A 17,923-nucleotide genomic window follows, 5' to 3' on the forward strand; every position below is an offset into this window, starting at 1 on the left:
CTCAACTGTATACCTCCCAAGTGTAAATGTTGAAGTTTGCAAGGGAAAAAAAATCCTCTCATGGCTTATATTAGCTTTGTTTTATTATATTTTATCAGCTAAATAATGATTTTGTGTCTTCTTCCTTATTGACTGAAATTATATCTATAAACATCCTTCTCTCTGCCAAGCAATGGCTAATTCAAATATTGGTGTAATTCAGTCAAATATTTACATCTGCAATGTGTTTTGATTGTACGTTTAATAAGACTGGTTTAGAAAAATATTTAAGGAATCATACAAGGTTGTTTGCACCTAGAAGAATCAAAAGCCAAGCCAGCTCAGCACTCCCACAGGTGGTTGATTTCTGGGATTAGCTGCACACAGAAGAGCCAAACTAGGAGCTGTGGCATTTGATGAGCCATACAAGCTGACGAGAAGCACACTCATTCAGGAGGTCCTGGCCTCAGGAGCAACAGGTATTTCCATGCCTGTTTATCACAATGCTTACGGGCTAAAGGCTTACATGGAGAACAAGCTTAAGGTTGGCTTGCGGCCCAGCAGAGAGTTCACTTTGCCATTTCCTAGGTTTGACCGGTTTCCGACCATTTCTAGCTCAGCGCTCCATAATCAGGAGCAAGCATCAAGCTCTCACAGCTCACTGACTGCATCAGCCATACTTCTTCAGTGTTCTCTATATTCTTTTCACCTTTGTAGCCTCTCATTTTATCCGGTCCTGGAATCTCTTCACAATAGGCAGTTACAGAGACTGGTGGGGTCCATCTCAAATGATGCATCCCACCCACTATATGGTGAATTCCAGCTTCTCCCCTCAGGTCGTAGGTTCCTAATGCCTGCCTGCAAAACCAAGAGGTATAGATGCAGTTTTATCCCCTCTGCTATTAAAACACCGAACAGTACATGAGTCCTACTTTTAGGGGTTTTTTTAGATCTATTTATATATTTATTTGTCTGTTTATTACTCTTTTCTATATCCTTGTTTGGAGCACTTGTCTGCTTGTCATGTTCTGTTTTTGTTGTCCTTGTTTTTGCTTTGTTATTGTCCTTTGTCACTGTCATTAGTGTTGTGTTGTTTGTGCAAGCTTTTATTGTTACTGATGTCAGTACTGTGTTGTCTGTCTGTGTAAGCTTTTGCTACTTTTACCTGCAACCAAATCTACCTTCGGGTATAAATAAAGTCACCTTACCTTACCTCATAGTGCATGCAAATGAGCTGTGGAGCGTCACCCCACAAGTTTTAGGATCGGTTGGTGCTGGTTCCTCCAAACGGCCTACGTAGAAAACACAAAGTATAAATCCTGAGCCACGGCGCTGATGGCTGACTCTGCACATTAAAAACATCTCATGGACGTGTTAACAAAGAACTAAAACTTAATAAAGTTTCACACACTCACTGCAGCCCTAAAATGATCGAGATAATATCTGTAGAAACCGTTGTCTGATTAGTTTTCTCAGTTAGAATCTCTGATACAAAGCGCAGGCATCGCCTGACTGAGCTCAGGTGTATATTATAGGTATACTTAGAAATATTAACATCAAATTGCCTGTGGACTGCTTTCTTACTGGTATTCAGATAGAAGACCTATTATCACTGTATAAACCTTAATATTTCCTCTCAGATGAAAGTTTTTTACCCAAGTCCCCTTTAATTTATGGACCATTGAACGGCTTCTTAAATGCTCCCTCTTAGAGGAAAGCTTATCCATGTTTCTGATCTTATTAATGCTTCACTAGGAGGCAAACTTAGTCATATTCATATATTGAAGATCTGTTATCATTCATTATATCAACCGTTCTGTTATTAGCTATATTTTAAAATGCTTCCTCTTAGAGGAAAGTTTATCCATGTTTGTTAGTTTTTGTTAGTTTACTCAAATTACCTGTTATACCAATCTTACTATTAGCTAAATTTACTTTTGCTCTGTTCTAAAATTAATGTTTTTATTTACCTGTATTTCTGTGTTGTGTTTTTTATGTCTTTATGTAAAGCACATTGAGTTGCCTGTGGTATGAAATGTGCTATATAAATAAAGATTGATTGATTGATTGAATGGAAATTCACCCAAACACATGTAGGCTAGTATTCACATACTATTGACATTTTATTATTGTCTGCATATAATGTGGAAATTATCCATCCAGTTCATGAGTACAAAGCTGCTCCTAACAATAATCAGGTATTTTTGTGCCTGAACCTAACCAAACAAAAATAAGAATTCAATTGTTGGTCCCATGAGATGAGATTGCAGTTTAGATGCAGTGCTGGCAGGTCAAATTCGGTTAAGTTGAATTCCTGTTGGATTCTTTTGAGAGGACAATGCTAAATCATGTCTACCTCCCTTTCAAAAGCTTCTGGTAGGCGTTGATGGCAGAACAGAACAGAAGGGCTGAGGATCACTGGTAGGAGGAAAGGAAAGGTATGAGGTAGGACAAATTAGGGGAAAAATAGGGGTGTGACTGCATGTGTGTGTTTTCGGTTGTGTTTGGAAAGGAATGCGAGCATGCAAGGGAGTGCAGACTGGGAGGAGGGGCAGGGGTCAATGACCACAGCTTGAGTCGGTTTTTAATCTTTCTTTCCTTATAAGAGACACAGAAAGGTCGACAATATTTTAGATAACAGTTCTTCTGTTGTGGGGCATCAGTAATAAACATGTTTTAGTTGCTGCTATATTGAGCTGAATATTTATTTTGCTTGATTTTACCTCTTTATAAGCGACTGATAAGGCTGAACATTTGGGCTGGCAGCGAGGTGGAGATCCAGTGTCACAGAGACATGAAGTCACAGTCACATGCAGAGACCTTGGTTCCCACTGCTCACACAGAAGGGAATGTCAACATGAAGAGAAGTGGGAGACTGATGGCTTGGCAGGACAAGTTGGGAAATTTTGCCCAAGTAAGTTGTTGGTTTACATCTGTTCGGCTAAACTGACCAAGATGACGACAGGAGGTTCAGGATGAATTTATCTGGCTTTCTTTACAAACTCTAACAGAAAGTGCAGCCAACACAGAACTAAACGGTTAAAAAGCAAAACCCAAGTAGTCCTGAGGTTATGTTCTAACAAAACCCGACTCTGGCAAAGGCCCATGAACTAGATATATTGTGATACTACAAACCATGGACTTGTAACAGGAAGTATCTGACAATGACAATGAGATTAAATACTGTGAGAAACCAAACGAGTGAATGGATAGCACCTGTGAAGATTGAACAGGTGAGTGAGAGGAGCTAATGACCTGAACATGGAGACTGAGGAACCTGAGTGAGAATGTGAAACAAGAAACCTACATGACTGAAAACAAGACTAAAAAAAAACCCTGATGAAAACCAATCACCAAAGTTGAAAAGAAATAAAAACACTGAAAAACCAAGACATGCAAACTCTAAGAGCAACGTCTTCTGTGGCTTAGATCTGAAAACACAATGCATTTAAGTACTTAGTCCACACTGGTTTGATTTTTTCATTTTTCTTTTAACTCCATCAAATGTTAAACATAAGCTCTGAATATGAAGTCGATGAGTGTCATAGAAAACCCTATTTTGGCCCTCACTGTTGGCGAAGAGGGCATTGACACCTGTTCAGAACTTCTGGTAGGTTGTTCAACACAACAAACACATCACAGAAGCTGCCTGGTAAACTGAAACATGAGCGTGAATGAAATACTGCAACAAAAGTCCAACAGTGCCACCTGGTGGCTGTCAAACGTGATGAAAGTGCGGAGCTGAGACAGGAAATATACCGTCAAACATCAAGTTTTTAACAATTAAGATATTTTACTTAAATATCAGTTAAGCCAGCAGACTATATCCTAAATCATACTAAAGTTGGAGTAAAAGTATAAAGCATCAGTTGATTCAGAACGAATCAGATAGATTTCCCTGCCATTTAATGAACACTGGTCAGAAATAAAGTGTGATAATTAACAGGAAAGATTAACTACGATTATAATAATAATAATATTTTTTATTTATAAAGCACTTTACATCAATTTAATGACCTGAGTGCTACATTTAAAAACTAGCAAAAAAATAACCAGTAAAATAATATTAAGATATTTCAGGCAAACTAAAGGCTTTTCTAAAAAGGTGAGTTTTCAGGCCTTTTTTAAAAGAATCCACAGTTTGTGGTGCCCTTAGAAGATGGTCGGGGAGAGCATTCCACAGACTGGGTGCAGCTGAGCTGAAGGCCCGGTCGCCCATAGTCCTGAGCCTTGTCCTTTGGAGCTGGAGGAGATTGGCCTGTCCAGAGCGGAGATGACGTGAGGAGGAATGGGGGGCGATGAGTTCTATGATGTAGGGGGGGGCAGTGCCATGGAGGCACTGGTGGGACAGAAGGGAAATCCTGAATTCGATCCTGTACTGGACAGGAAGCCAATGGAGGGATTTGAGGATGGGTGTGATGTGGTGGTACTTTCGTCCCCCCATCAGGATCCTGGCAGCACAGTTCTGAATATACTGCAGCTGCTGGAGGTTCTTGCTGGGGATCCCGATGAGGAGTGCGTTGCAGTATTATGATTAGGGATGCACCGAAATGAAAATTCTTGGCCGAAACCGAAAACCGAAAATGAGGAAACCAAGGCCGAAAACCGAAACACCGAAATAAATTATCATTCCAATTATTAGTACCATTGCATTTATGGCTATGACTGTGTGCTAACCTCACTAAAAATCAAGGCATTGCAATTCAAAGAATGAATAAATCACGAAATTATGAAAATATTTATTTAGCACCGACATTACAGCAATGCACAATATAAAATAAAATAAAATGTTTAACTTGACCACACTCATGTGTACATTAAATAACAATGAACATGCCTGTAACTGACTGGCCTGCTGAAAGATTGTAAAATTAAATATGTTCTCTCATAAAAACACAAAGTGCATTTAAGTCAAGTGCAACTGCTGAAAGATGTAACAATAGCCTATTTTCTCTGTAGGCCTACAACATAATAGTATATCAAAACAAAGATTGCCATAGCCCATATGTTAAACTTAGGCCTTTAACAACAACAAAAATAGAATTGCAGGTGTGCAAAGTGGAAAACAAATATTTAAACACTTGACACAAGCCCATTCTACTTCCTGAGGTAAAGTGGCAGGTTTTTCTTGATGAAGAGTAGCTTCTCTGCTTTATCACAGTGAAGTCTGTTCCTCTTCTCATCGAGAACATGAGCTGCAGCACTGAAGAGTCTCTCGCTGTCAGTGCTTGTGCACGGAGCAGACAAGTACTTGCGTGCCATCTTTGCCAGGTCAGGAAAGCGGCCTTGGTTATTATCACTTCTGGGGATGGGAGCTTCAGACAGATAACCATCTCACTGTTGAGCGGTTGAGCTTGTCATCTGCCTGACATTTGAGAAAGATAAATAGGGCCAGTGCATAAATAAAATTATTGTCAAATAGCAAAAAAAAACGTCTAGCAGAAAAATAAAATCATCTGATAGTCACATATATAGTAAGAGAGAACTATAACTCCGTGGTCCGTCTCAACCTCTTTGCTTAGAAGACGCTTTAGTGCTGCAATTAAAGGAATAACGTCTGCTACAGATGCATCAGAGGAGCTGATCTCTTTAGTTAGATGCTGAAAGGGGGCAAGAAGAGAGAGAATGTTCTCTATTAAGACCCTGTAAAAATTGGCTTTGTTCTTAGACATTATAAATTAAATAGTCAGTACTTTTCCATGATGACCTAAAGTGATCCAGGAATGGGAAGACAAAACAATTAGCCTGGGAAAGCAAGGGCAGAATCACACACACACACACACACATTGTTTTGGCTCATCCAGAGAATATGACGAAGCATGTTGAACCTACTCATGTCCAATCATACTTGGTCGAGTGTGAGTCTAACCTATGAGGCTATGAATGCAAATGATACCCGGAAATCGAGGCGCAGTCTGACGGATTTCCTGCGGGAGCTCTGTTCCACTGAGCCCAGCGCTGATATGCTTTGACATGTGACTTCCAGTAAACACTTTATTTAGCTTGAGATTCCTCCGGCTTGTTCTTGAGCTGCCATTGAAAGTATCGATCGAACAAAAGATACTTATTTTATTCAGTTAATTTTGTTATTTTGTATTAAAGTGAATTCCAGAATAATAATTTGTTTTCCATGTGTTCATGTCACTCAAAAAATATGCATCTAATTCAATTCAGGTTCGAGTTAAATAGTTAAAAACTCGTTTCACTCACAAAAAAAGGGGCTAAAAAATTCACTAAGCCAGGAAGGGTGAAGGCAATCGTGTCGGCCGGTGTTATGCCGAGAAGTGCATGCCTAAACCGTTTCAGACGTGTGGATTATTACATTTTTCCAATAAAGTTACAGTGATGATATTGAGCTGACAATGGTTTTTCATTTGTTTATCTTTTTTCTTCATGTAGATGAATAATACATGTACAGTACACTTATGATAATCCCACAATTGTACAGTTAATAGCATCCCTTAAACTCATTATTATATTATTGTAGAAATATTCCAAAGTAAGGGCCGTGACTATCACTTTTGCAGTAAGCCAGAAGGCCGGTTGGAGACATTTTCTATGAATATCAATCTTTACTCAGTGTAGCCCAGATAAAATAATCCAAAAATAAACCTAGAACTATGAAATTTGACTATTTTAATTTAATTTTAGAGACAATTTTGGACTTGTTGAAATACGCATCTGTTAATTTAATCAGGTAAGCAAATTCTAATGTAGTTATATCATTCCATTCCAGACTCTCTTTAAAGCAGGGGACCAGCAGGGGATGCATTTTTCGACAAAGGTCTCTCGAAATATGCATCCCCTGCGAATGGGGATGCATATTTCTCGGCAGGCATGCAGTTTTCGGCATAACACCGGCCCTTCTAATGAGGTGTCCCTTATTTATTTTTCAGGGAGTTGGAAACCCTAAGCAGAACCCTCCAAAACACCTTCACATAATCAGCCCTCATCCAAAGAGAATAAGTCATTAAAATCAGTGAATTTTGAGTTGCAAACACTGGAACGGCAAGAAATGAAAGATAGAATTATTCATCCAAGCAGTGTTGCAGCGTGCCATACTCTTCCTCGTATGAATCGTAAAAACATTGTTAACAACACAGGGTCAGTAATGTAACCATTCAACAACCACAATTTGAAATATACAGTACATTAAAATAGACACTTACACTTCACCAATCGTCGTTCCACGTGTTTGAGTTTTCCTCACTTAGCACCGAAGTTAGCTGCTAACAGTGGTTAGCAGCTAACTTTGCTAACAGTGGTTAGCAGCGCCTAGCTTGTTGACATCCTGAGACGTATTGCCATTCTCAATGACCATGTTCGGTCGTTTCACAAGCAGGTGAGTTCCAGTGTACAATATTTCCCCACATGTGTGTGTGTGTTTTACCTTTTGATTTTAAGCAACAGAGTGTCCGTTACACACTTTGCAACTTTTAAACACGGGCAGCAGGATGTTTAAATTCCGCTATAAGAAGTCGCTGCCGCTGCCTAGCAACGGTTGCTAGGACGAATTTTTTTCAGTTTTCTTTTTAGATGGAATTAGCGGTGGGCGGGGCTTAACGATCAAAGCTATGACGTGCCGAGCAACGTCACAACTTTGTTTAGCACCTTACCTTACCTTCCAAGAATATTCATTTCAATATAACTGTGAAAGACACATTTATTCATTGAGCACAATTCAATAGCATACAGCAAATACAAAGTACTTAACACAACAGATACAAAGTACTTAAATTGGAAGAAACCAGTACTTCACGCCATTTGAGGGTCAAAATGCCAATGGATTCTGATATAAAATGTCTTTCAGACCTTAGTCAGTTACCTGACTTGATCTTTAAATGTCCATTGAGGATCAAAGTTCGACCACTGTATGGACCGATAAATTATGACAAAAAGGAAGACAATAAGGAGCCGTCAAAAACCTGTCCAAGGAATGTAAATGTAAAGACCATTGTGCCTCAGGCAACTAGCTCTGTGTATGCTCAGTTTAATACAGCAAAAGATGAAGACAAGCTGGAAAAGAACAAACCATTCAAGGCATTTGACAATCGTCACGTTGAAGAAAAGGAACCGTCAAAAACCTGTCCAAGGAATGTAAATGTAAAGACCATTGTGCCTCAGGCAACTAGCTCTGTGTATGCTCAGTTTAATACAGCAAAAGATGAAGACAAGCTGGATAAGAACGAACCATTCAAGGCATTTGACAATTGTCACGTTGAAGAAAAGGAACCGTCAAAAAGCTGTGCAACGAATGTATTGGTTTATGACTTAGACCCTGAAGAGAAGCTTGTAGCTTCCGTTGCAGATACAATCAAAACCAAGCTCAACAGAAGGAGAAAACCAATCAAAGAATTTTGTAAATGGGAGGAACCTGATGACACAGTGGCACCACAGCAGATTACAGAGACCACTCCTGTGGAGGACTTTGTCAAGGCTGAGCAGTTGTCAAAGTCGCCTCCTAGGAAGTATTCTGGATCTCAGCAGCAGCCTCTTAAGGACACAGTTGTGAAGACCATTGTGCCTCAGGCAAAGGGCTCTGTGTATGCTCTGTTTAATACAGCAAAAGATGAAGACAAGCTGAAAAAGAACGAACCATTCAAGGCATTTGTCAATCGTCTTGTTGGAGCAACAGTGAAGTGGGCCATCAAAAAATCTAAGGGCCACGATCCAATGAATACTGATAAAGTCAAAAATAGACTTTTTGACAAAATCTGGTATGAAGTCAAAAAAGTAGACTATCAAAGGTCTATGAACCAAAAGAGAGTTAAAGAACTCAGCAAGGAAATTTACAAAGATATCTGCCAACGGTGTCTAAACTGTTCAAAAACAATGATTGTAGCTTATTTAGGAGAGACACTAATAGATGACTTGATCATCTCTTGTTTTAAAGACCAGCTGATGAAACCCGAGAAACCTTCCACCATCAAGGCGTTCGTCACCTCGCCAGGCAAACTGCTCCGCAAGCCGTCAAGCTCTGTGGATGCTCCGTTTAATACAGCAAAAGATGAAGACAATCTGGAAAAGAATGAACCATTCAAGGCATTTGTCAATCGTCACATTGAAGAAAAGGAACCGTCAAAAAGCTGTCCAACGAATGTAATGATTGATGACTTAGACCCTGAAGAGAAGCTTGTAGCTTCCGTTGCAGATACAATCAAAACCAAGCTCAACAGAAGGAGAAAACCAATCAAAAAATGTTGTAAATGGGAGGAACCTGATGACACAGTGGAACCACTGCAGATTACAGAGACCACTCCTGTGGAGGACTTTGGCAAGGCAGAGCAGTTGTCAAAGTCGCCTCCTAGGAAGTATTCTGGACCTCAGCAGCAGCCTCTCAAGGACACAGTTGTGAAGACCATTGTGCCTCAGGCAAAGAGCTCTGTTTATGCTCTGTTTAATATAGCAAAAGATGAAGACAAGCTGGAAAAGAACGAACTATTCAAGGCATTTGTCAATTGTCTTGTTGGAGCAACAGTGAAGCGGGCCATCAGAAAATCTAAGGGCCACGAGCCAATAAATACTGATAAAGTCAAAAATAGACTTTTTGACAAAATCTGGAATGAAGTCAAGAAAGTAGACTATCAAAGGTCTATGGACCAAAAGAGAGTTGAAAAACTCAGCAAGGACATTTACAAAGATATCTGCCAACGGTGTCTAAACTGTTCAAAAACAATGATTGTAGCTTATTTAGGAGAGACACTAATAGATGACTTGATCATCTCTTGTTTTAAAGACCAGCTGATGAAACCCGAGAAACCTTCCACCATCAAGGCGTTCGTCACCTCGCCAGGCCAACTGCTCCGCAAGCCGTCAAGCTCTGTGGATGCTCCGTTTAATACAGCAAAAGATGAAGACAAGCTGGAAAAGAATGAACCATTCAAGGCATTTGTCAATCGTCACGTTGAAGAAAAGGAACCGTCAAAAAGCTGTCCAACGAATGTAATGATTGATGACTTAGACCCTGAAGAGAAGCTTGTACCTTCCGTTGCAGATATAATCAAAACCAAGCTCAACAGAAGGAGACAACCTATCAAAAACTATTGTAAATGGGAGGAACCTGATGACACAGTGGCACCACAGCAGATTACAAAGACCACTCCTGTGGAAGACTTTCTCAAGGCTGAGCAGTTGTCAAAGTCGCCTCCTAGGAAGTATTCTGGACCTCAGCAGCAGCCTCTCAAGGACACAGTTGTGAAGACCATTGTGCCTCAGGCAAAGAGCTCTGTGTATGCTCTGTTTAATACAGCAAAAGATGAAGACAAGCTGGAAAAGAACAAAGCATTCAAGGTATTTGTCTATCATCTTGTTGATGCAACAGTGAAGTGGGCCATCAGAAAATCTAAGGGCCACGAGCCAATAAATACTGATAAAGTCAAAAATAGACTTTTTGACAAAATCTGGAATGAAGTCAAGGAAGTAGACTATCAAAGGTCTATGGACCAAAAGAGAGTTGAAAAACTCAGCAAGGACATTTACAAAGATATCTGCCAATGGTGTCTAAACTGTTCAAAAACAATAATTGTAGTTTATTTAAGAGCGGCACTAATAGATGACTTGATCATCTCTTGTTTTAAAGACCAGCTGATGAAACCCGAGAAACCTTCCACCATCAAGGCGTTCTTCACCTCGGCAGGCAAACTGTTCCGCAAGTCGTCAAAAGTCACTACCGCTACCTAGCAACGGTTGCTAGAAAAAAGTTTTTTCTTTTTAGATGGAATTAGCGGTGGGCGGGGCTTAACAATCAAAGTTACTTTGATTCTATAATGTTTATGACGTGACCAGCTACGTCACCACTTTGTTTAGTACCTAACAGGGGAATTCCAAGAATATTAATTTCAATATAACTGTGAAAGACACATTTATTCATTGAGCACAATTCAAGAGCATACAGCAAATACAAAGTACCTAACACAACAAATACAAAGTACTTAACACAACAAATACAAAGTACTTAACACAACAAATACAAAGTACTTAACACAACAAATACAAAGTACTTAAAGGTAGGGTAGGAGATCCTGGATTTTGAGTCCAGCGAAGCTGCATTTTGAAAATACACAGGTAAAAAGTCCCAACCCTTTTCTTCACTTTCCCCCTGAAGGCACGCCTCTAGAGTACATGAACGTGCACGAGCACGAAGGTGCACGAGCGCTTTTCTGACAGCAAGCATCGATCGCTGCCGTATTTAGTCTTTAGTATTTAGTATATGCTAACTATACGTTTAATAATGCTAGGTGCTAGCCAAGCTGGCTCTAGTTTAGCTTCCTGCCAAGCTTCTTTGGCGCGAGTGATTCGTTCACGGAGCAGGGTACGCACACGGGGGGGAGGAGGGAGGAGGGAGGAGCAGATTGCAGTTTGATAGACGGCATCAGTATCCAATCATTGTGAACGGTTCGTTCACAATGATTGGATACTGTTTTTCCTAGATTGTAGGTTCTAGAGGCCACTAAAACTTTTCATATTAATGTCAAAACTTTTAATTAATTGGTTGCAATGAGGGTGTGAAGAGTATTTCAAGCAATGTGTAAAAAAAATGTTCCAGAAAAAGATCCCCTACCCAACCTTTAACATGGAAGAAACCAGTACTTCACGCAATTTGAGGGTCAAAATGCCAATGGATTCTGATATAAAATGTCTTAGTTCAGACCTTAGTCAGTTACCTGACTTGATCTTTAAATGTCCATTGAGGATCAAAGTTCGACCACTGTATGGATCGATAAATTATGACAAAAAGGAAGACAATAAGGAGCCGTCAAAAACCTGTCCAAGGAATGTAAATGTAAAGACCATTGTGCCTCAGGCAAAGAGCTCTGTTTATGCTCTGTTTAATACAGCAAAATATGAAGACAAGCTGGAAAAGAACAAACTATTCAAGGCATTTGTCAATTGTCTTGTTGGAGCAACAGTGAAGCGGGCCATCAGAAAATCTAAGGGCCACGAGCCAATAAATACTGATAAAGTCAAAAATAGACTTTTTGACTAAATCTGGAATGAAGTCAAGGAAGTAGACTATCAAAGGTCTATGGACCAAAAGAGAGTTGAAAAACTCAGCAAGGACATTTACAAAGATCTCTGCCAACGGTCTCTAAACCATACAAAAACAATGACTGTAGCTTATTTAGGAGAGACACTAATAGATGACTTGATCATCTCTTGTTTTAAAGACCAGCTGATGAAACCCGAGAAACCTTCCACCATCAAGGCGTTCTTCACCTCGGCAGGCAAACTGTTCCGCAAGCCGTCAAAAGTCGCTGCCGCTACCTAGCAACGTTTGCTAGAACAAAGTTTTTTCTTTTTAGATGGAATTAGCGGTGGGCAGGGTTTAACAATCAAAGTTACTTTGATTCTATAATGTTTATGACGTGACCAGCTACGTCACCACTTTGTTTAATACCTAACAGGGGAATTCCAAGAATATTAATTTCAATATAACTGTGAAAGACACATTTATTCATTGACCACAATTCAAGAGCATACAGCAAATACAAAGTACTTAACACAACAAATACAAAGTACTTAACACAACAAATACAAAGTACTTAACACAACAAATACAAAGTACTTAAAGGTAGGGTAGGAGATCCTGGATTTTGAGTCCAGCGAAGCTGCATTTTGAAAATCCACAGGTAAAAAGTCCCAACCCTTTTCTTCACTTTCCCCCTGAAGGCACGCCTCTAGAGTACTAGAACGCGCACGAGCACGAAGGTGCACGAGCGCTGTTCTGACAGCAAGCATCGATCGCTGCCGTATTTAGTATTTAGTATATGCTAACTATACGTTTAATAATGCTAGGTGCTAGCCAAGCTTCTGGGCGCGAGTGATTCGTTCACGGAGCAGGGTACGCGCACAGGGGGGAGGAGGGGGAGGGAGGAGCAGATTGCAGTTTGATAGACGGCATCAGTAGCCAATCATTGTGAACGGTCCGTTCACAATGATTGGATACTGTTTTTCCTAGATTGTACGTTCTAGAGGCCACTAAAACTTTTCATATTAATGTCAAAACTTTTAATTAATTGGTTGCAATGGGGGTGTGAAGAGTATTTCAAGCAATGTGTAAAAAAAATGTTCCAGAAAAAGATCCCCTACCCCGCCTTTAACATGGAAGAAACCAGTACTTCACGCAATTTGAGGGTCAAAATGCCAATGGATTCTGATATAAAATGTCTTAGTTCAGACCTTAGTCAGTTACCTGATTTGATCTTTAAATGTCCATTGAGGATCAAAGTTCGACCACTGTATGGACCGATAAATTATGACAAAAAGGAAGACAATAAGGAGCCGTCAAAAAACTGTCCAAGGAATGTAAATGTAAAGACCATTGTGCCTCAGGCAACTAGCTCTGTGTATGCTCAGTTTAATACAGCAAAAGATGAAGACAAACTGGAAAAGAACAAACCATTCAAGGCATTTGTCAATCGTCACATTGAAGAAAAGGAACCGTCAAAAAGCTGTCCAACGAATGTAATGATTTATGACTTAGACCCTGAAGAGAAGCTTGTAGCTTCCGTTGCAGATACAATCAAAACCAAGGTCAACAGAAGGAGAAAACCAATCAAAGAATTTTGTAAATGGGAGGAACCTGATGACACAGTGGCACCACAGCAGATTACAGAGACCACTCCTGTGGAAGACTTTGGCAAGGCTGAGCAGTTGTCAAAGTCGCCTCCTAGGAAGTATTTTGGATCTCAGCAGCAGCCTCTCAAGGACACAGTTGTGAAGACCATTGTGCCTCAGGCAAAGAGCTCTGTTTATGCTCAGTTTAATACAGCAAAAGATGAAGACAAGCTGGAAAAGAACGAACCATTCAAGGTATTTGTCAATTGTCTTGTTGGAGCAACAGTAAAGAGGGCCATCAGAAAATCTAAGGGCCACAATCCAATGAATACTGATAAAGTCAAAAATAGACTTTTTGACAAAATCTGAGGGAGCAGGGAGTGCAAGAAGCATTAAAAATACATAAAATAATATAAAGAGAAACAAATAAAATCATTTAAATGAATTTAAAATCAGGCAACAGTCTAGATAAGTTAAAAGATATTTCATGCATAGACACATGAGAAAAGAAATGTTTTTAACCTGGATTTAAAAATGTCTACATTTGGTGAAAGTTCAATCTCCACTGGCAGTTTGTTCCACTTGTTTTCAGCATAACAGCTAAATGCTGCTTCTCCATGTTTAGTCTGGACTCTGGACTGGACCAGCTGACCTGAGTCCTTGGATCTCAGAGCTCTGCTGGCTTTATATTCTCTGAACATATCACAGATGTATTTTGGGCCTAAACCGTTCTGGGATTTGTAAACCATCAGCAGGCTTTTAAAATCTATTCTGTGACTGACTGGAAGCCAGTGTAAAGATTTTAAAACTGGTGTGATGTGTTCAGATCTCTTAGTCTCTCTTAGGAGAGACACTAATAGATGACTTGATCATCTCTTGTTTTAAAGACCAGCTGATGAAACCCGAGAAACCTTCCACCATCAAGGCGTTCTTCACCTCGGCAGGCAAACTGTTCCGCAAGCCGTCAAGAGCCCCAGAGAAGAAAGATCAGAAATCTGTGATCCCAAACAGCCAGGAGGCAGTCACCGGATCTGAGGACAGCTGTTTGAGTGATGAATCAGGAGCTGAAACGGATGCCAAAAGACTTACACCAGACTCTGGAACCCCTCTGAAGAAAACCTGTGAAAAAGCTGCAGATCAGAGGATAAACACGAAGTGAAAGCCACCTGAACGCCCTTCGTTTTGGTTCTACCAAAGAAACCAAAAAATGATTCAATATAAAGTCAATAAAAATTGAATAAAAAAAAAATATAATTATTCTCTGTGTTGTTCTGTCTGAATAGATGCAAATATTCTTTATTCATTTTGTTCAGGTTGAAAAGTAATCTGTAGAATTTACCCAATAAATCTGAGGTACCAATTTGCATTGACTTTGTTGGGGTGGATTCAATTCCATATATTGAGTATAAAATAACTGAAATATAAAGCTTTAAATAGCAACATTTGAAACATTTTCAGGTCAGAAAGTAGTCGTTTAGAATCCCCAACGTGTTGAAAATCTGACAAAATACCGGCTATTTACAATTTTGTTCCGACGAATTCGGCGCTACTAAAGCTAGTCGTAGTGAGAAAACGCACTTCCGGTTATTTTCACAAAATCAAATACCCGTTGCCTTTTATCATAGGGAAAGCCATTATGGTACAATTGGTGCTTTTGTTTTTAAAACAGGAAGTGAACCTACCCTCGTTGTAGCCAGAGCTATAGAGTAATACAGAGTTGCGACACGCTTTGAAGTCGCCGCTAGGGCTGTCACGTGGTTCATGTGAGCCTCCGGAGTTCCAAACTTCACAGCGCTGTCAGTCAGTTTGAACGGGTTTTAGCGGGACGGAGCACAAAAACGATAACTTTAACATTTACGACGCAATTTTCAGTAAATATTGACCCATAATGTGCATTGATCACTTCACCGACGATGTATTTTATCAACGTTTTTCTTTTTTGGAGCGCAGAGACACATTTATCACCATTTTAAATCATAGAGGGTACACCTGCATGCTAGCAGGGGGCAGCTACCTCGTCCTCCTTTATACTGAATCATGCCAGTGGTCCAGCTTACCTTCAGATCTACATCCTCCAACAGAGCCTGATGTTACTGTCTGTTCCCAGGATTTACTCCTGTTGTCCCAAACACTCCATCTGTAGAAGATGTCATTCAGTCTGTCTGTTCTTTCTGGTGTCAGATGGACAATGAGCCCCCCCACCCCCGCGACCCGATCGACGGATTCAGCGGGTATAATGGATGGATGGATGGATTAAAATATGAATTTAAATTTTTTTCTGGTTAAAACCATATTAATGACAAAATAAATGTGTCAGTTGTGAAAAAAAAATAAACAAAACAGATTTAAACCAAACATTTTATTATAAAATGTCATCATGGAAAAGGTAAAACAAGCCTTAATAAAGAAGTTATTTTACTGCTATTTAACTGTTGGGTAGATTAATCTGCAACAATGAACTGTATTTGATCAAATTCAAGGGTTTGGACATTGTAGAAAAGTTCTGAAGTCCTAATGAGGGTCGATCCATGACAGCAGCGAGCACCACATCTGCTGACCTCCCTGACAACAACAACAAAGAAATTGATAAATTCATTATCACAGCTGCAAAGTCATGCTGAAAAACACTTACTTAATTAAAGACCAGTCAGCTAATGCCTCACTATGCCAAAAATGTTGTAATTTAATCAATTTACCGGAGAAAATTCGTCAGAAATACCAAAAATGTATTAAATGTATTATTACTATAGGCCTATATAGTATTTTGGAAATGTTTTAAAACCTAGCAATCAAAACAACTTTACACAATGTCACCTGACAATAAAAAGTTAACGGACTTTAGTGAAATGATCACGTTAATTACCTCACGTTAGTCTCCGTTACCAAGCTTTAAGCTAGGCCCCTAAATCCATTCCATTTTTAACATCAACATCGACATTTCATGCTAACCAAATGTAAAAATAACGATGTCTAAGAGTATACTTCTGATAGATAATGCTTAAAAATGTAAAAAACGTTTAAAATGCTGTTATTTTATTAACTTACCAGTAATTGTTCTTGACGAGCAATTGAGGTTAACGGAGCTGCGTCCCTTGTTTGGAACTCTGGCGTCTCCGTGACCCACGTGACTTCCGCATTCCTTTCTTTCTATAGAAGTCTATGGGAGTGTCGCCACTCTCTTTTTACACCACTCTGGTTGTAGCTAGCTTGAAACTGCTGTTTTGACAGGAAATGACGGTCGGCGACGTCACGTTACGTTGCATCTTGGGTAGTTTGAGTATGAGTAGTGACCTCATGATGCATACCCAAAATTTCGGCGAATCTAGTATGCATCCGGGAACTTAAAAAAAGTTAAAGGAAGTAGGAGAAGTAGGAGAAGTAGGCGGTTTCGAACACAGCCATGGAGTGGGTTTGTTACTAACATTGTACATATTCTGCAGGATTAGCAGGATGTTTGTTACTGAGTCGCGAGGAACAGGCATCCAAGACGAGAACACTGAGAGGGCTGTCCTCCATACTTTCACGTGTCTGCACATAGAGGACTGCGACAGTGAAGACCACCAGGCCCCTGAGGATCACAGCATTAATGAAAGGGAGCCCTTCACAGGCCAATCCGCCATATGGAGAGTTACGTTAGAATAGAAAATCATCAATAAATGAACGAATGAATGAGTTGAACAATGAATAAAACATTCAAAGCGAACAGCCTTTTTTTTGGCCACTCCAAACTAAAGACAAGGACAGGATCGCACCACATGAGCCCATGATAAGCAGCATGTGCATCCTATCAGATATTAAGACATTTAAACATATAACCTGTCACATTACCTAGAATCTGGAGGCTCTCAGCAGAGAGTTTTTGTACAGCAGCGGCGACATCCGCAGCAAGCTTTGTGCTCTGTTGTCGTTTGTGTTTTTGCATCACACGAAGGAGCTCATTTAGAATCAGGAAGACCCTCAACCCCTCGACTCCCACTGGTTCCTTATCAAGAGAAGGAAGCATCTGTTGGACAGCATCTTCCACCTGTTGACAGAATATACACTAACTGAACTGCAAGTGAATACAACTGAAAGATTGCGTAAGTAAGCCTCACGCTCTTTCTCGTTCGGTTGCAGAAAGTTAATCTGGTTTCATACCTCTGACATAACATCATCCGTCTTCACCAGTTTCTCAAAAACTCTTTGGGCAAGAGGTAAGTCCAAGCCGGAGTAGCTCGCTGAGGCCTGGAAATGCTTATCATTGCTAAGAAGAAAACAAAACCATAAATTCCAATAATTCAGCAGATTAAAAAGACGTGATCATTTTGCTCAGAAGCGGGTGTGTACCTTTCATCAAGAAAGCTTCGATTTATAATCGATGCGGAGGAAAAAGTCCAACGAATTTCCC

At 39.9% G+C, this 17,923-nt stretch overlaps 1 long non-coding RNA gene across 1 annotated transcript; it reads right to left on the bottom strand.

The window, feature by feature from the left end:
* Positions 1-17,495: 17,495 nt before the first annotated feature.
* On the bottom strand, positions 17,496-17,923 carry LOC142384802 (uncharacterized). Its single transcript, XR_012770116.1, has 3 exons — positions 17,863-17,923; positions 17,674-17,779; positions 17,496-17,560 (listed from the first exon to the last, which is right to left on the bottom strand). It is a non-coding gene; the product is annotated as an uncharacterized LOC142384802 (long non-coding RNA).

The sequence above is a fragment of the Odontesthes bonariensis genome, chromosome 7 (assembly GCF_027942865.1).
Source record: "Odontesthes bonariensis isolate fOdoBon6 chromosome 7, fOdoBon6.hap1, whole genome shotgun sequence".
Taxonomy (NCBI): Eukaryota; Metazoa; Chordata; class Actinopteri; order Atheriniformes; family Atherinopsidae; genus Odontesthes; species Odontesthes bonariensis.